This window comes from Podarcis cretensis, assembly GCF_951804945.1.
Source record: "Podarcis cretensis genome assembly, chromosome: 2".
Classification (NCBI taxonomy): Eukaryota; Metazoa; Chordata; class Lepidosauria; order Squamata; family Lacertidae; genus Podarcis; species Podarcis cretensis.
In genome coordinates, this window is record NC_137171.1 from 97,947,788 (window position 1) to 97,966,416 (window position 18,629).

At 40.6% G+C, this 18,629-nt stretch overlaps 1 protein-coding gene across 15 annotated transcripts in view; it reads left to right on the plus strand.

Moving 5' to 3' along the window:
- The window catches only part of FOXP1 (forkhead box P1), a 549,153-nt gene that overhangs the window by 292,992 nt on the left and 237,532 nt on the right, over nt 1–18,629 (plus strand). For 3 of the 15 annotated variants that reach the window (XM_079962008.1, XM_079962012.1, XM_079962014.1), the window contains one exon: nt 6,242–6,365. The exons of the other annotated variants lie outside the window; for them this stretch is intronic. The gene's annotated coding sequence lies outside the window, so the exon portion shown is untranslated. The remainder of the gene's footprint in view (nt 1–6,241; nt 6,366–18,629) is intronic. 15 annotated transcript variants of the gene reach the window in all.

Sequence of the window (18,629 nt, forward strand, 5' to 3'; positions counted from 1 at the left end):
TGTTTCGCTGCTGACCTACGCCTGATTCCTGCTCCTGTCAGCTCTCAAGTTCCCATGTGTGTTCTGAAGCTAGTCTGTTTTGTGAAAAGTATTTTTCCACAGTTCCACATTACCAAAGTGATGACCTGAGGCCAAAGAGATACATCCCTCATGCCTATCATCTGAATTGTGGCCTCACATATTAGTTGTGGTGTGCTGTGATTGGATACTGAGTTACACCATATATTGTCTTCTGTTGTGGCATTGTAGGCAGGGTGGTTCTTGACATGGAGGTGGCTATTTTTACTGTTTCAGTGACTTCAATGGAAGGAAAATTATTTGCACCACATCTGGGGTTGATGTAATGTGTTTGTTGTTGATGAGGATGTGCCCTCAGATTGAAGTGTTAGGTGTAATATAAGTGTGCTATTCCCTTGTTGAGCTGATATCTCTGTTCCATGTTAGCCACTCAACCAAGTACATCTTTGCCAGATTTAGCAAAGTAGTTGATATTATCCAGCTTGTGTTTAAGCCCTGTTTACTAATAGGTTGAGGCAGATACCTATGGTTGCTGTTTGGTGGCAAAACACTTTATTTGGATCAGGCTGACTGCTACCAAAACAGTTAACCAGGTTGCAGCTGTTTTTGGAAAGAACTTGATGAAGTGGACACCTCTCCTGTGATGAGCTAGTTTCAAGCTGCCAAACGGCCTTTCGAGTACGCTGTTGATGAGCCGTCAGGCTGTAATAACTTTTGGTCACTACAGAGCAAGTTGGATTTGCAGAAGCAACATACAGGTGAAAGGTTCTGTATTCCATTATCAGCCTCCTAAGCTGGCTTCTATCACTCACAAAAGCTATCTGTTTGAACACTTGTCATATTTGGTATCTTGGACTAGAATTGTGGAGTCAGAAAATCTATTTGCATATTTCCCCCCTAATAAAGCAGGCTAGTTGTACACAGCATTAGGAAGCAACTTAATGAACATATTCTTTTTCTCCTTAAAAAGAAATGTTTCCTCTTAGACTATGGCGAGATCTGATTTCTCTAAATCAAGGCTGCATTTGTTCAGCTGTATTCATCTTTGTCCTTCATTTGACAATCCACCCCCCGCTCTATAAATACAGAGTTGTAAACAAGAGCTAATCCTTAGCAACAACCCAGAAAGTTAATGTTTCTCTCCAGCTCTTGTTATAATAAATTCAGACACTTTGAATTTGATGTGATTTACACACCATATTTATAAGGCTAGTAGGTACTAATGCCTTATTAGCTAGCTGAAAAAAGAGCACTCTTTTGTATTCAGTTTATAATATAATTGCACTACATTTTCCTTTGCAAGGTGTTTAAAGATGCTTTAAAAAAATGGAAGTGTTTTTCCCTTCCTCACTTTTGCTTTTACGTTTTGGTGGAATTCTCTTATATATGTTTTCCCTCCCATAATAGTCAACATTGTCAAAACACTTTGCCATGTGCATCTTCATAATAGCAAGCTTTATGGGTTAAGATTATCATCATGTTAGTTTAAATCTTTCTGTAAATTTCACAGCTCTGAAAATGCTGGAGAAGTGATTCCGAACCAGGAAATATCCTTAGTTTTCTGCAGTTGAACTGAGAAGGTATAAAGATTATACAGTACCCTGAATAAAGAATGTACCTCTGTATGGTATTTGTTTAAAACCTATAGTCACTCTTTGTACTAGGGATCCTCTTTAATGTACTTATTTGTTATTTTATATTTGCTCAGGGAATGTTTTCATAGTCTTAATCTACATAAGCCATGCATGTTTGAATTCTGCGATTCCCAAAGCACTGTGATTTTAAAGTAGTAAAGATGTAGCAAACCACACATACAAAAGAAAGTTTATATAGCTTTTCTAGCACTGAAATATTTTATTCCGCTTTCTAATGCCTTAACATTGTGGTCAGCATTGCCGTAAAGCTATGGTTATAAGAAACGATACAATCTGTGAAGCATTTCCCATTAGGTAGACACCATGTCTTTAAATTATGGCAATTTCTTAAGATTTTAAAGCAAAATGAGCTCTTAGGAGTGTGATTAATAGCAGGGAATGAGGATAACACTGGGTCATCAGTGGCACTCCATTACAAAAAAGGTTGAACTAATAAAAGCATCCATCTATTTGACCAATAAAGCATTTGAATGATATGCTTGTAGTTTTTATCATATAGTACTTACTTTGCACTGAATAAACTGTGATTTTACGTACTGGAAAAGGACCACAGAAGAAGCAGTTCCGTTTCGATGTGAAGATGTCTTAATGCTGAAATAACAGGCTGCACGTGCAATATTTTGCACATGATCCATTTTACAACACATATTTAAGTGAACAGATGTCAAGAAAGTCCAGCCCAGTCACATTTGACTTCAGAAGAGGAAAGTTATAAAATAAAATAAGGGAACTGGTAAAAAGGAAGTTGAAAGCCAAATCAGATCTATCTAACATGCTTGGCAGCTATTCAAAGCCACAATAATGGAGGTTTAGGTAGAATGTACAGTACGGATCAGGAAAGGACCTATCAAAACCAATAGGATGCCAACATGGTTAATGAGTAAAGTCAATGAACATATTAGAAGCAAAAAGGCTTCCTTCAGAAAATAGAAGTCTTGTCCAAAGAAGGAAAATGAATATAAACTCAAACTTTTGGAAGAATAAATTCATGTATGCAATAAAGGATAAAACAACAACAACAACTTATTTAAAAACATACAGAGCTTAAAACCAACAATAAAAATTATTTGACTACATTTGAAGCAGGAAACTGGCCAGGGTAACAGTTGGACCTTTGGGCACAAGGAAGTCAAAGATATGCTAAAGCAGGGAAAGGAGATTTCAGAGAAGCTGGATGACTCTGTCTTCACTGCGGAAGACGCTGTGGAAGGAAGTATGTAACTGTTCCCTAAGATCTACAAGGATAGGTCCTATCTAACTTACCTTTAGAGTCCTTTGAGTGTCAATGAGCATATGGATGGGAGCGATCCAGCTGACAATGGGAACTCAGACTTTCAAAAAGCAGTTTATAAAGTCACTCAACAAAGGCTACCTAAGCTTACCAAGCATGGTATAAGAGGACAGACACTCTCATTGCTATTAATTCTCCCATTAACCCAAAGTTTCAGTCTCAGTCTGTGAGGGTAGTCAGGGGCTCACATAGGCTAGCCCTGTGCTATGCTGCCAGTGTGGGTGGCAACCATACATACTGTCCACACATCTGGAGCAGATCAGAAAGGGCTATATACAGGTGCACAGATGTGTGTGAGAGTTCTGTGTGAGGTGGGATTGAGCCACATCACATATCTAAAAAGAGCTCCTTGTGGTCTTAGCTAGAGCTAACTTCCTCACAATCAGATACTCAGGGGGTTTTCAAAACAGAGCCTTTAAGGAGTGTGTGAGTCCAAGGTTTAGTATGACAAGCGAACCAGTCCATCTCCCCCCAAAAAATTATTCAATCCAGATGTCATGCTACTCCTTTTTCTGTCAACTTGTGATTGTTTTGTCATGGTCAGATATCTGATGGGTCTCCTTCATATAGTCTACTCAACAGCAAGATTTCTTTTGGGAAGAAATCGGCCTCAGTCAGGGTTTAATTTTGTCAGATTTACCTGGGCTAATGCTTAAAAACTTGCATTGCCCTGCTTTCCTTTCTCTGCCGAATAACCACAATGGTCTCCCACACTTTGGTTTAAGCCCAACCATACCCTGATCTGAAGACATAGCTTCAGACAGGTTGTTGTTATGGAAACATCACCAGTGGCAGTCTAAAGAAGCACTGTCCAGGTTATGACCAGAGCAGTGCTTCATAGTATTCTCCACATACTTGGTGCTACTTGCTAGCCCTTGTTTTAGCTCCTTCAGATGGTCTGTTTATTCAGCGTTCATCCTGATTTACTTGCACAGAGCTTACAGTAGGTAGACTATGTCCACTATTGAATACTCATCTGATTTGTTTACAGGGTGGTTATATGGCAGTAAGCATTCATTCTGCATTCATTGTGATTTGCTCACAAAGTGTTTAGATGTATTTGTGTTAGGTCATTTGTTCATCCCACAGTTTTCAATGCATTTCCCCATCACTTTCCAAACTGCAAAAAGTTCACTTTTCTTTTTTAGGGGATTTATTGCAACAGAGTACTTTAATCCATGTTACACCTAAAGTTCCAGTATGCACTTGAGTTCCTCCCACAAAATGCTGACAAATCTGGGGGCACCTCAGGTCACAATAGGGACTTTTCTCTTGGCATGGCTGAGAGATTCCAGAAGCCTGATTTGGAGTTCTGACAGAGAATGTTTTTGGACATCTATATTTAAATTGCATTTATATTCTACTTTTCCTCCAAGGAGCTCAGTTGGCTTAGCCCTTTTTATTATCATAATAACAAGTAGGAACATCAGAAACTGCCTCATGCCTTGTGAGACTTTAAGCTTGTATTGTTCACACTGCCTGGCAGTGTGATGGGTCCTCCCTATCCATATAATTGTAGAGTTGGTAGGGACCCGAGGGTCATCTAGTCCAATCCTCTATCTTGAAAAACTGAGGATTGAGTCTGGAACCTTCTGCATGCAAACCTTGTGCTCTGCCACTAAACTATGGTTGCTCCTCAGAGGTAGGTTATTCTTGAGTGGTGGCGTCTCACCCAAAGTCATCAGTGAGCTTCCTTGCTGAGGGCAAATTTAAACCTGGGTTTCCCCATTTTTAGTCCAATGCTCCAGCTGGGTTTCTCCAGCAATCTGTGAACACTGGTGAGAGTATATACAGCATAAAGACATGACAGAACTATTGAGTACGTATATATCGGCCAAATTCAGACCAATACAGAAGGTGGCAGATTGAAATATGGCCACATTGATCATAAATAATCTATAAGAGAGTTGAGTCTGTGGTCAGACATTTCTAAAATTGCCCAAACATTGACTTAGGCTCCAGCAGAGTCTAGAAATTACGTGTTTCTAAGTAGTACATCAACACTTGACCAAAGAAGAGCATGGGAGTTTTTAGACTGGCTAATGGCATCAATATCTGTCAATTATTATAGGGTTGGATGGTGGCCTATTTATAAGCTCTTGGTCAATGGACTTAGGAATCGCAAAAAGGAATTAGAAATTTCCAACAACTTTGCATTTTTCTACAGCTGCACCTTTATGTTGGGTCTCTGCCTTTGATATGCATACCATTGGTTATTCTGAACTTAATGCTGCATCAAAAAGCTATGTGCTGCTCTTGATACTTGCGCATAACAGATTAGGCTTTTTAGTATAATCCAAAACATTCTAATTAACAGGCATTGGTAACTGATCTAAACAACTTCATGGACAAAATGGATTTAATATGGCGCTTCCCTCCCCCTCCCTCTCCCTCTCCCTCTCCCTCTCCCTCCTCCTCCCCTCCCTTCTCCTGTAAATGATGCCTTTTCCTGTAAATATAACTTTAACAATTAACCACCTGCACTTCTGTTTCTGCCCCCTCCTTCTGTTAACAGCGCTGTTTTTTCACATGCCGTCTGTGAGGGAGGGGGGAATGGCATCTGATTTGATCTCTCCAGTTAGTGCAGTGACTACAGAGCACAATTTGGATAATTGCAACTTCTTGTTTAGAAGCAGCCTGGCACTGTATAAACAAGTCGCCCTGGTCCCCAAATGGTTTGATTTTCATGGTGGTCAGCAGCTGATGCATGTAACACACAACCTTCCTGCTCCTCAAAATGTCAGGAGGATCACAGTTTGTTTGTCTTGACCTCTCCCCAGCTGTTTACTCTGCAATGCATTTGCCTCAACCTTGATTCCCTGAGAGTGGCCCCTTTCTCCTCCCTCCTCTGTTTACAGTTGCCCTGCCCTGAGTGTCACCTATGAAATCTGTTGATTATTCCACCTGGTTAATGTTAAATTGCTCTTGCAAGATGATGTGTTTGTTCATAAACACAAACGCCAGGGCCCTTGTTTACTGTACCCATGGCAGCAATCAGTTATTAAACAAATATTGCTTTGTTTGCGGGTGTGAGCAGCAGTTTAGCCTGCAAGGTCTGCTGGGGGTGGGGAGTTGGGGGGGGAGCTTTAAAAGCTAGGATTTTGATAAAGAAGAAAAGGGGAACTTGTCCCTGGAATGTGGCTGAAACTGACTTGGGTTTGTTTTTCTTATCATTAACTTTAGATGAAGGGGCTACAAAGATTAGCAAGTTGTTTGGTTTTTTTCCAAGAGATTTCCTTAGTGTAATGATATCTATCCAGTTGTTTGGTTTTTTCAGAAGGGAGAGAGCACTCCTGCAAGACGGCTAGCACAGTAATAGAACATCTGATGACTAGAAAATTCTGTGTGGATCAAACAAGGACTTTAAATGTCTAGGACAAAAGGATAGGGCTATGAACAAGGTAATCACAAAAAAGAACCTTCTTCTGAATGATAAATAGTGATTTTCTGTTTGTGGATTTTGTCTGTGTGTGTGTGCATGTTTCTTTTAACAGTATGTTAGTGTCCTCCATGAAGTTAGGAAAGGAATTTTTTAAAACTTGTTTCAGAACAGAGCTGATGTAAACTCTTGTAAGGATGGCAGACAATGTATAAACAAACCAATTAATATGCTAACGTATGACTTCTTGGTGTGTTTTCATCATTTTGTGTGCTTGCCTGCCGTGTATTAGTATGCAATAGTCTTATGTTTGAAAGTGTATTTACATCTTCAGATGTTTTGCATTGTTATATTTCTTATGTGCTAGGAGCTCTAATGAAATAAAGTGGTACTAGTAGTTGCTGTTTTGTAAAGAACTTGTTGTCCCCCGTCCCCCATTTCTCCTCTCCTCCATTGTTATTTAAGGGTATCTTATACCAAGTAGCAGAACATTGTATGCTTCCTTGATTTCAGTGGGTCAGCTGCAGGACTTTACACAGTCCTGCTTAAAAATGAACAGTGGTTGTGGAGTCACAGGGCAGAAAGCACTGTACATAATTTGAATATCAGATGCAACCTGTTAGCAATAAACTCTAAATCCTAAGGAAATAGAAGAGTGAATACATTTAGAGAAAAGTTGATGTTAGCTTTTTATGTTTAATGCAGAGGCCTGTAACTTTATAGGGGAGAACTGCCATTAAAATTATAAGAAAACAAAATATAAGTGCATAAGGAGTTTTTAAAGGATCAGATTAAATGATTGACCTGTTAGTCATCCAGGCAAGCCGACAAGAAAACGTTTGCAAAATCCTGATAGATGGTACTCGCTAAGTCGCCATAATGATCTGAAACATATTGTTCATTTTGATTACTAGAGCATTCATGGGGCTTGAGGTGAATCGGCATTTGAAGTGTTGTGGCCTAACCAGGCAGTCATTAATTGACTAGCATTGCTATGATGAATCAGTCCTTCTCTCTGGGGCAGACAATGGGGGAAAATTGAATAAGAAACTAAACTTTATTACTTAACAAAGCACTGCTTAACCACAGAGATGATGATGATGATGATGATGATTATCCTGCAGACCCTACTTAAGACTGCAATCCAATGCATACTTTCTTGGGAGGAAGCTCTACTGAACACAGTATGACTTATTTCTGAGTAAATATCTGTAGCATACAGTTACTGGTGTTTTAAAATCATTGTCTTGTCAATAGCATGACGAATGTTTGGTTAATAAAGAAAGAAAAAAAGATTTTCAGGAAAACCTTTCTAAAAACATAAAAACCAACTAATTTTTTAAAAAATGCATTAGCAGCAGGAGACCAGCTATGGAGGTAGTTGGACCTTGTCAAAAAGTGTGCTAAAGGAGGAAAAGGAGATTGCAGAGAAGCAAAATTAATTATTTGCATCTTCTTCAAAGCAGAAGATGTGAGATAGGATAGGAGTCTGAGGGATTGAGGAAGATAATGGTTACAAGAGACAATGTTCTATTCCATGAGTTGTCAAACTGTGGCCACGGACTACCAGTGGTCTCCAAACTTCATTCAGTGGGTCCATAATGTGCCTCTAAAAATACAATTAAATATCATCTAGCACAGCACAGTACAATCAGTACAAAAATTATTACATGGTTCACCAAGACACTCAGCAATTTCCTAAGGTCAGAGGAAAGGAGGGGAGTTTGGGAACTACTATTCAAGACCTTATTGACAAATTAAAATTTGACAAATTTCTGGGTCTGGATGGCTTCCATCTGAAAGGTCTTAATGAACTAAAATGTGCAGTTGCTGATTACTTGTGCCATATCAGCTTCCACAGGTGGTGGAGAGAGCCAGTGTGGTGTAGTGGTTAAGAGCGGTAGTCTCATAATCTGGGGAACCGGGTTCGCGTCTCCGCTTCTCCACATGCAGCTGCTGGGTGACCTTGGGCTAGTCACACTTCTCTGAAGTCTCTCAGCCCCACTCACCTCACAGAGTGTTTGTTGTGGGGGAGGAAGGGAAAGGAGAATGTTAGCCGCTTTGAGACTCCTTAAAGGGAGTGAAAGGTGGGATATCAAATCCAAACTCTTCTTCTTCTTCTTCTTCACAGGTGAGGAGTGGAAAGTGGCTAACATAACACTATTCTTTTTTTTCTGGAGGAGACCCATAAATTACAGGCTAGTTAGGAAAATCAGAGTTACCAAGTATATAAAAGCCCAGATCTTGTGGAAGTGGGACCAGCATGGGTTCTCCAGGGGTCAGTACTGTCTCACTAATTTTTCAGAGACCTTTGAGAGTGTCAACAAGCATAGAGATAGAGGTGAATCATCTGATATACTAAGACTTTGAAAATGTGTTTGAGTGCTGGGTGAGATCCCATGGACAGTAATACTAAAAGGAAAGGGAGTTCATGATGGCTGGGAGTTTGTTAAGAGGGAGATAGTAAAAGCACAACTTCAGGCAATACCAATGAGACGGAAACGTGGAAGGTGCCTAAAGTAGCCAGGGTGGCTATCTAAAGAACTTTTAGCTGAGTTAAGATTAAAAAAGGATGTGTACAAAAAATGGAAAAGGGGGGAACCACCAAAGAGGAATTCAAACAAATAGCCAGCACGTGTAGACACAAAGTCAGAAAAGCTAAAGCACAGAATGAACTCAGGCTTGCTAGAGAGGTTAAAAGCAACAAAAAAGGCTTTTATGGGTATGTTTGTAGCAAAAGGAAGAACAAAGAAACAGTGGGGTCACTCAGAGGAGAAGATGGTGAAATGCAAACAGGGGACACAGAAAGGGCTGAACTCCTCAATGCCTTCTTTGCCTCAGTCTTCTCCGATAAAGAAAACAATGCCCGACCTGAAGAATTTGGAGCAAATGATTCAGCAGAGGAAACACAGCCCAGAATAACTAAGGAGATAGTACAAGAATACTTGGCTAGTTTAGATGTATTCAAGTCTCCAGGGCCAGATGAACTGCATCCAAGAGTATTAAAAGAACTGGCAGATGTGATCTCAGAACCACTGGCAGTCATCTTTGAGAATTCCTGGAGAACAGGCGAAGTCCCGGCAGACTGGAGGAGGGCAAATGTTGTCCCTATTTTCAAAAAGGGGAAAAGAGAGGACCCAAATAATTACCGCCCAGTCAGTCTGACATCAATACCAGGGAAGATTCTGGAGCAGATCATTAAGCAAACAGTCTGTGAGCACCTAGAAAGGAATGCTGTGATCACCAATAGTCAGCATGGATTTCTGAAAAATAAGTCATGTCAGACTAACCTGATCTTGTTTTTTGACAGAATTACAAGCCTGGTAGATGAAGGGAACGCAGTGGATGTAGTCTACCTTGATTTCAGAAAGGCATTTGACAAGGTGCCCCATGATATTCTTGTAAAGAAGCTGGTAAAATGTGGACTTGACTATGCTACCACTCAGTGGATTTGTAACTGGCTGACTGACCGAACCCAAAGGGTGCTCATCAATGGTTCCTCTTCATCCTGGAGAAGAGTGACTAGTGGGGTGCCACAGGGTTCTGTCTTGGGCCCTGTCTTATTCAACATCTTTATCAACGACTTGGATGATGGACTCAAGGGCATCCTGATCAAATTTGCAGATGACACCAAACTGGGAGGGGTGGCTAACACCCCAGAGGACAGGATCACACTTCAAAACGACCTTGACAGATTAGAGAACTGGGCCAAAACAAACAAGATGAATTTTAACAGAGAGAAATGTAAAGTATTGCACTTGGGCAAAAAAAATGAGAGGCACAAATACAAGATGGGTGACACCTGGCTTGAGAGCAGTACATGTGAAAAGGATCTAGGAGTCTTGGTTGACCACAAACTTGACATGAGCCAACAGTGTGACGCAGCAGCTAAAAAAGCCAATGCAATTCTGGGCTGCATCAATAGGAGTATAGCATCTAGATCAAGGGAAGTAATAGTGCCACTGTATTCTGCTCTGGTCAGACCTCACCTGGAGTACTGTGTCCAGTTCTGGGCACCACAGTTCAAGAAGGACACTGACAAACTGGAACGTGTCCAGAGGAGGGCAACCAAAATGGTCAAAGGCCTGGAAACGATGCCTTATGAGGAACGGCTAAGTGAGCTGGGCATGTTTAGCCTGGAGAGGAGGAGGTTAAGGGGTGATATGATAGCCATGTTCAAATATATAAAAGGATGTCACATAGAGGAGGGGGAAAGGTTGTTTTCTGCTGCTCCAGAGAAGCGGACACGGAGCAATGGTTCCAAACTACAAGAAAGAAGATTCCACCTAAACATTAGGAAGAACTTCCTGACAGTAAGAGCTGTTCGACAGTGGAATTTGCTGCCAAGGAGTGTGGTGGAGTCTCCTTCTTTGGAGGTCTTTAAGCAGAGGCTTGACAACCATATGTCAGGAGTGCTCTGATGGTGTTTCCTGCTTGGCAGGGGGTTGGACTCGATGGCCCTTGTGATCTCTTTCAACTCTATGATTCTAAGCTTAGCAGTCATGGAATAAGAGGGCAGGTCCTGGTTAAAGAATAGGAAGTAGAGAGTAGGAATAAATTGGCAGTTCTTACGATGGAGGAGTAATATTGACCAAGGATCAGTACTGGAACATGTGCTCTTCATCTTGCTTCTAAATGACCATGAGTTAAGGCTGATATATGACCTCCAAACCATCCTAAATATCTTTGCAGAAGCTTATGAAAAGCTTGGCCTATCACTCAACATCCAAAAAATCAAAGTGCTGCACCAACAAGTACAAAATAACCCCTCTGCAGCGCCACAAATCCAACTCAATGGTGTAACGTTGGAAAATGTCAATCACTTCTCCTACCTGGGCAGGTATCTTTCCACAAGGGCCAACATTGATGCCAAAATCCAGCAGGGTTTGAGTTCTGCGAGTGCGGCTTTCTCCCGATTGAAGTGCAGCATGTTTGAGGACCGGGACATTCGCAGGGAAACAAAAATGCTTGCTTACAAAGCTATTGTACTACCAACCTTACTATTTCCTTGTGAAACATGGACCACTTATAAATGCTATTTCCAACTCCTCGAAAGATTCCATCAACAGTATCTCCGAAAAATTGGAAGAAGCAGAGATCACCAGTGTCGAAGCAATGATTCTTCAACATCAACTTCGTTGGACTGGTCATGTTATGCGGATGCCTGATGATCGTCTTCCAAAGCAGCTTGTCTATTCCAAACTTAAAAATGGAAAGCATAATGCTGGTGGTCAACAAAAAAGGTTTAAAGACTGTCTTAAGGCAAATCTAAAAATATGTAGCATAAACACTGACAACTGGGAAACACTGGCCTGTGAGCGCTCCAGTTGGAGAACAGCCTTTACCAAAGGTGTCATGGGCTTTGAAGACACTCGAACTCAGGTTGCAAGGGAGAAACGTGCAAGGAGGAAGGCATGCTTGGCAAATCCACACAGTGATCAACTCCCGCCAGGAAACCAATTTCCCCACTGTGGAAGGACATGTGGATCCAGAATTGGCCTCCACAGTCACCTACAGACTCATTGTTAAAACCGTGTTTATGGAAGACAATCTTACTTGGCTACGAGTGATAGCCAAAAAAGAAGAAGAAGAAGCCAGGTTTGCTGGTGATACCAAATTCTCCAAGGTGATTAAAAGAAAAAGTGATTGCAAAAACCAACTGGGTGAATGGACATTAAAATGGCAAATGCAATTGAATGTAAGCAAGTATAAAGTGGTGCACATTGGGGCAAAAAATCCTAATTTCACATATATGCCAATAGGTCTCAAGTGGTAGGAACAAACATACGTGCTTATCAATTATGTTTTTACATTTGCTGTTGGGAACTAAACTTTATAGAAAAAGGAACTGAGAGCATTAGAGTCTTGCCATGGTATTACTGTGGACCGATCAGAGAATCATGGTTGCTATGAAAAACGACTTATGTGTTGTTGTGATCTAAGAACTAAGCACTGGATTCAACTTCTGTAGTGGACTGTTGGATTGTATGCTAAATATCCACACAGATGCCACAAAAAGCTGAATGCTGATGTTACCCTTGCCCTCAGCTCTGTGGACACCTATCTGCATGGAAGCCTTGACAGTACAGTGGTACCTTGGGCTACATACGCTTCAGGTTACATACACTTCAGGTTACAGACTCCCCTAACCCAGAAATAGTACCTCGGGTTAAGAACTTTGCTTCAGGATGAGAACAGAAATCGTGCTCCAGCGGCGTGGCGGCAGCAGGAGGCCCCATTAGCTAAAGTGGTACTTCAGGTTAAGATTAGTTTCAGGTTAAGAACAGACCTCCGGAACGAATTAAGTACTTAACCCGAGGTACCACTGTACTATGGTTAACACTGACATGGCGCTATATCAGCAGTCACATAACTACTGCCTGTTTAGGGAATGCTATACATTTCCCCACTATCACCTATATCACCTTTATTTCTGTCTCGCAGACAGTCCTTGAGAGTACAACCTGTGCTGAACTTGATGCATACCCTTCCCTTAGAAACTTTTTTTCTTCTTTATTTTCTTCCCGTCTGCCCTTTATATGCAACATGGCAGGCAAGCTAAACTAGAAGTGCATGTGTACAACTGCATTTCATCGTAACCTTGGTGATTTAAATGTTGGCCCCTTTCCTCCCCTTTCTTTCCTTTCCAAATATAGATGGCAGGTTCCTTTGAATAGGGACCGTGAACCATGTATATTGGAAGCATGTTACAGTGGTCCCTCAGCTCTCGAATGTAATCCGTTCCAGAAGACCATTCTACTTCTGAAACGTTCAAAAACCGAGATGCAAAGGGTGGTCTGCAAAATCAGTTGAGAAAATTGAAAAACACACAGTGGAAGCTGTTCAGCTTCCAAGGCGCGTTTGATAACAGAAGCATTTACTTCCGGGTTTTTGACATTCAAGTTCCAAAATGTTGGTCAATGGAGGCATTCAAGAACCGAAGTATCACTGTATTTGTTTTTGGTGAGTGTTTTAAATCCTAATTCATATGTTTGGATTGGATGCCCCTGTCTTCACCTGATGAAGAAGTATGTTTGTTCTCATCTCCATCTCCCCATCCCAATGATAACAGTTTGTGTGAACACACATATCCAATCATGAAAGGGGGCAGTTCCTGTAAATCTTTCTTTCCCTTTCTCTGAAGGGCTGACATCTTGGCATTCAGATATCTCAGCACCAGTTTCTAGATAGCCCCAAATAATGCCTCTGATAGCCAATAGCTTTGTTTTAGAATGCCCTTTTCTTGCTCTGCCTTGTCCATTAGGGAGACTTTCACTTACAAATGTGGCAGAACTGGGCAAGTCTGTGATTCTGATGCCATGTTTGTTGGAGCGGCACTTTCAGGATTGGACTTCCCATTATTAAATAGCTTGCTGAAGACTACACAAAATATTTACATCGCTGTAGAACTCAGGGTACTGACTCCTGAATTTCTTCTCAAGGACGCTACTTGCCTTATATTTCAAGTTCATCAGAGAATTAGCCATTAACTCTCTTATATTTTATTGGGTTTGAGTATCAATCCCTCAGCAGCTTTAGAGATCCCAGAGCCATACTGTTGACACCCATTGCCATTTGGGTCATAAAGAGATGAGAAAAGGGATGGTGTGCTATTATATGTAATTAAGTGCCAGGCAAGCGTTGTTGGATAGAGGGCAGCCGCTGAAGCTACTAGTAAGGAGATTTGGGGGCAAGTGTTATTTCAAATGAAAGCTTCTTACAAGAATTATATGTTTTGGATCAATTGGGAGAAATTGCAGGGAACTGTGTGAGCGCAAGGAAATGTCTACTGCAATTGGTCAAGGTGATACACTTGACTCTCTTACAGGCTGAATTATATTAGATTTCCGTCTCGTCTCGGTTTCCTTCAAAGTTCTTGGTTTTAACCTTTTATTCTCCACCTCTCTACATCACTGAGCACTGCTTTCCCTACAGCCACGAGGGCACAGGAGGTGACTAGCCCCTTGCTAAGCAGATGCCAGTGCCAGTCTGTGGGTCAGCTACTAAAGGATGCTCTTAGTGCACTGTGATTTGTTTCAGTTCCCCTGGGAAGTGAACATCACCTCTTCAATATGTTCAACCTCCAGTGACCCAAAGCTTGGGATGAGTCCAATTCCAACCCTGGAACTCCCAAATGACAGCATGAGAAGCAGCTACCTTTGTGTCACAGGGCCAGGCTCAAAATGTGCTGTTGATAATTCCATCCGTTCTAGAGCCCCTTTTCCCCTAAGTACTAAATGAAATTTCAGATTTCGGATATGTCTAGACATAGACAGTGTGTGATAAAGTTGATAATACATTAATCATTTTTAACAACAGGTAATATGCATAATTTATGGTGTTACAGTGCTATCTTTTTTGATATTTATGATGGATAATGCTCAATTTTTGCCCTCATATTACTGCTTTAAATTATACCACAAGAAAATTAATGAGAAAGTAGATTTATGGGTTTCATTTGTTTGTCAATTTGGAAATTAATTGGGTGTTAATTTTAGCCGTCCCTCATCAGACCAGGTCTTTAGTATGTGTGCATTACTTTGCATTCATTGAAGCCTACCTCCCATTTACTGTGGGTCACTAGCTTTGCATACATTAAAATAGCCCTCAGGCTCATTCTCTTGATTACTTTTTGAGCTGCCATGCATTAGAAAATTTACGCCTTTCTGTTATAATTATGAAAATTCTGCACAGGAGGAGGGTCCTTGCGTAACAGCAAATATGCATTGTTCTTGGCTTTGTGAGGTCTCATGTAAGAAAGTCCTATTATTATTATTATTATTATTATTATTATTATTATTATTATGTTTTATACTATAAAGTGGTATTGTCGGCCTTTGTTTAATGACCTCCAGCCATTGATATCTCAAAGACTAATTTACATTCATTAAATTAGAGAGTTAAGCACAGAGACACTAAAAACAAAAATTAACAAGCAACCACCAGCAGAGGCTTTTCTTTGTATTATTTAACTTGGTCATTTTAGTTTTTCACATTTCTCAGTCATTCCCTACATTTTTTTAAAAAAACCCACTCACCATGCTAAAACCAAAAACAGTAGTTTCAAAAAGCATCATAACCTGGTTGAGCACCATACTGGTTCGTGTATTTGTAACTGTGTACTGAACAAAACTTTTCAATATTTTAAAAGGTTTGTGAGACTGAGTTTTACCTGCTTGGATTGTTGTTGAGGAAAACTTATCAAAACATTGCTTAGCCAGTCAACTTCACAGACTGAGAAACCATGCCAAAAAAGAAGTAGGGTGTGTGTGTCTGTGCGTGTGTGCTACACAGACATGGGTGCCTGCATGGGTGCATATAATATAGCAGAGCGGTATTTTGACATTTTCCTGGCTAATGCATAGAAGATTGCTGAGCACTGGGCTGTTGGCATCTTGCTAGTTCTGTACAAGGATAAATGTGAAATACGTTTTTCTTTCAGAAAAAGGAGGAAACAACAAGTCCCCTGGCATCTTAAAAACTAACAAATTTATAACGGCATTAGCAAGAGCCTATTTCGTCAGATGCTTCTGATCTGATGAAGTGTATGGCACTTATCCTTCTCTCTGCTTTGGGCTGTTGAACTTTTATTGCGCTTTTCTAATAGCTTTACAAACATTTCTTTATCATTATATCCAGTTGTTCTGCAGAGGACTTTAAGAAGGCTTCCATGTGTCTTTCTTCAAATAAGTATAAACATAGTATTTACCTTGTGATATTATGTGTTTCCTTATACAAAAGCTCTTCCAACTGATTCACTGTCATTTCAAAACTGGTTTTGAAATGCAAAAGATTTCATTTAATGGTATGATTCTATGAATAGAATGACACTTCAGAGGTCATCTTGCCCAGTCACTTATAGTAAATGTTCATAGAATCATAGAGTTGCAGAGTTGGAAGGGACCCAGAGGGTCATCCATTTCAACCCCTGCAATGCAGGAATCTCAACTAAAGCATCCATGACAGATGACCATCCAACCTCTGCTTAATAAACTCCAAGGAAGGAGAGTGCGCAACCTCCTGAGACAGTCCATTTCACTGCTGAACAGCTCTGACTACCAGAAAGTTTTGTCCCTTAATGTTTAGTTGAAATCTCCTTTTTTGTAACCTGAAGCCATTGGTTCAGGTCCTACCCTTTGGAGCAAGGGGGGGGGGGGGAAGCTTGCTTCATCTTCCATGTGACAGCCCTTTAGATATTTGAAGATGGTTCTTAATTATTTATTGATTTATTTGATTGATTGATTTGATTTATATACCACCATTCATCACAAGATCTCAGGGCGGTTCACAGGATAAAATATGAGGTCAAAACACAAGTAAATAGTTAAAACAAAAACAACAAAACAATATCCCCTATCATATCTCCTCTCACTCTCTTCTTATCCAGGCTAAACATACCCAGCTCCTTCAACCATTCCTCATAAGACTTGGTTTCCGGACTGTGGTTTTCTACCTGTGGCTTGGCAAAGTTACTAGGCCCTGTTTGACTTCCCAGGAAATAATTGATTTAATGTCAATGACATAAAAACGCCTACAACATGTTGTTCCAGAAACAGGAGAAATATGACCCTGTCCACATTCACGTGCAACAGCAATCTTCTAGGAAGGGTAGAGACGAATTCTGGCACAGGAGCATCAATGGATGCTTAATCAGTCTTCACTGAATTAACAGTTTAAATTGTGGGTTGCCAGCTCATCTGGTTGGTTGCTAGTCCATTTCCAGGCCCAATTCAAGGTGCTAATATTGGTGTTTAAAGCCCTAAAAGATTCAGGCACCAAATAGCTGAAAGATTGCTCCCTTACATACAGACCTCCTTATGTTTGACACGTGAGATGTGTATTTTTTGGACCACCCTATTTTGTGGGATTGTATTCTTTGTAATTGTAAGTTTCCCCCCATTTTTTCTAATATTGCATTTTAAATTGTTGTAACTTGCCCAGGCACCCTAAGGTGAAGGGTGGGTGAATAACAACAACAACAACAACAACAACAACAACCCTGTTGAAATTCAACGCACAGCATGCATCAGGCATAGGCGAACTCTGGCCCTCCAGATGTTTGGGACTACAATTCCCATCATCCCTGACCATTGGTCTTGTTAGCTAGGGATGATGGGAGTTGTAGTCCCAAACATCTGGGGGACGGAGTTTGCCTATGCCTGGAATGCATCATCATATATCACTGGGCACCACCTTGAGTGGCTGATGGAGGCAATATAAGATAGAGCACAACAACACAGAACAAGTAGCCAAGGCATTTCACTTTTTCCTTATTCACTTGCTGACACCATCATTTTTTGTCACTGAAGGTGAAAGCCCGATATTAGTGCATTGTCTTTCCTGGGAGGAAATGTGTAGGCAGTACAACCTGTTTGTTTCTGAAAGTTTCTTTTTTTCCTATTGAAGTTACCAGTGAGGAGGTTGCAGATTGTTACAAGGCTCCTCAGAGCCACTATAGAGACATGGTGGGCTTGCTAGCAATCCTTCATGAACTAGCTTTGGCCATGCGCCTCTAGTTTCCTCTACAACTTATTCCAGCTAAGCACAGAGAGGTATTCCTGACAAAAAAAACCCCCACCATAGATGGCGATTGTTGAAGCTGTGTACACCTCACATGTTTAACAAAATGTGCTACATATTTTTAAAATGGAAGCTAGACTGCTAATATGTTCACCAACAAGTTTTATCTCAGTGGAGAAAATGGTTAGATGTTGTTTTGCCTTCACTGTGTGCTTACCACAGGCTGAGGCTTTGTGACTAGGTCTTGCCATTTAATCACTTGCTTTAAACCGTTTTTAGCAATGGCTGAAATAGAAATATATTACATAAATCTGTTTAGTTTAATTTACACATCCTTAAACGACTGGGCCAAGTTCTTTAAGGGCATTTATTCTGCTTCATATAAATAATTGATCACCTAAGTTAATTTACTTCTGCCTGACTTGGTCAACCTTAATTAACTGCCCTGAAATAAAGACTGATTTTATTTGTTAGCTTGAAATCTTTCACAAATGTAAGAAGTCAAGGGCTTTGTTTTGACAAAATTTTACACCGGTGCTGTTGCTCAGAGAGACTGCTTGTATCTGTATGGACAGCCCAGCTTTTGCATGTTTGATAATAAGAGCCTTTAGCAGTCTTGGAGACAGAGCATTAATGTTCATGAAATTACACCGAGATTTCAAAAGCGATAACCATGTGAGAAATGAAAATTGGGTGATTCTCTGGGAAGTAGTCTTAACAGTAACCATATTTTCTTACTTTTCTTTGACAGCCAGTGTGCTCACGA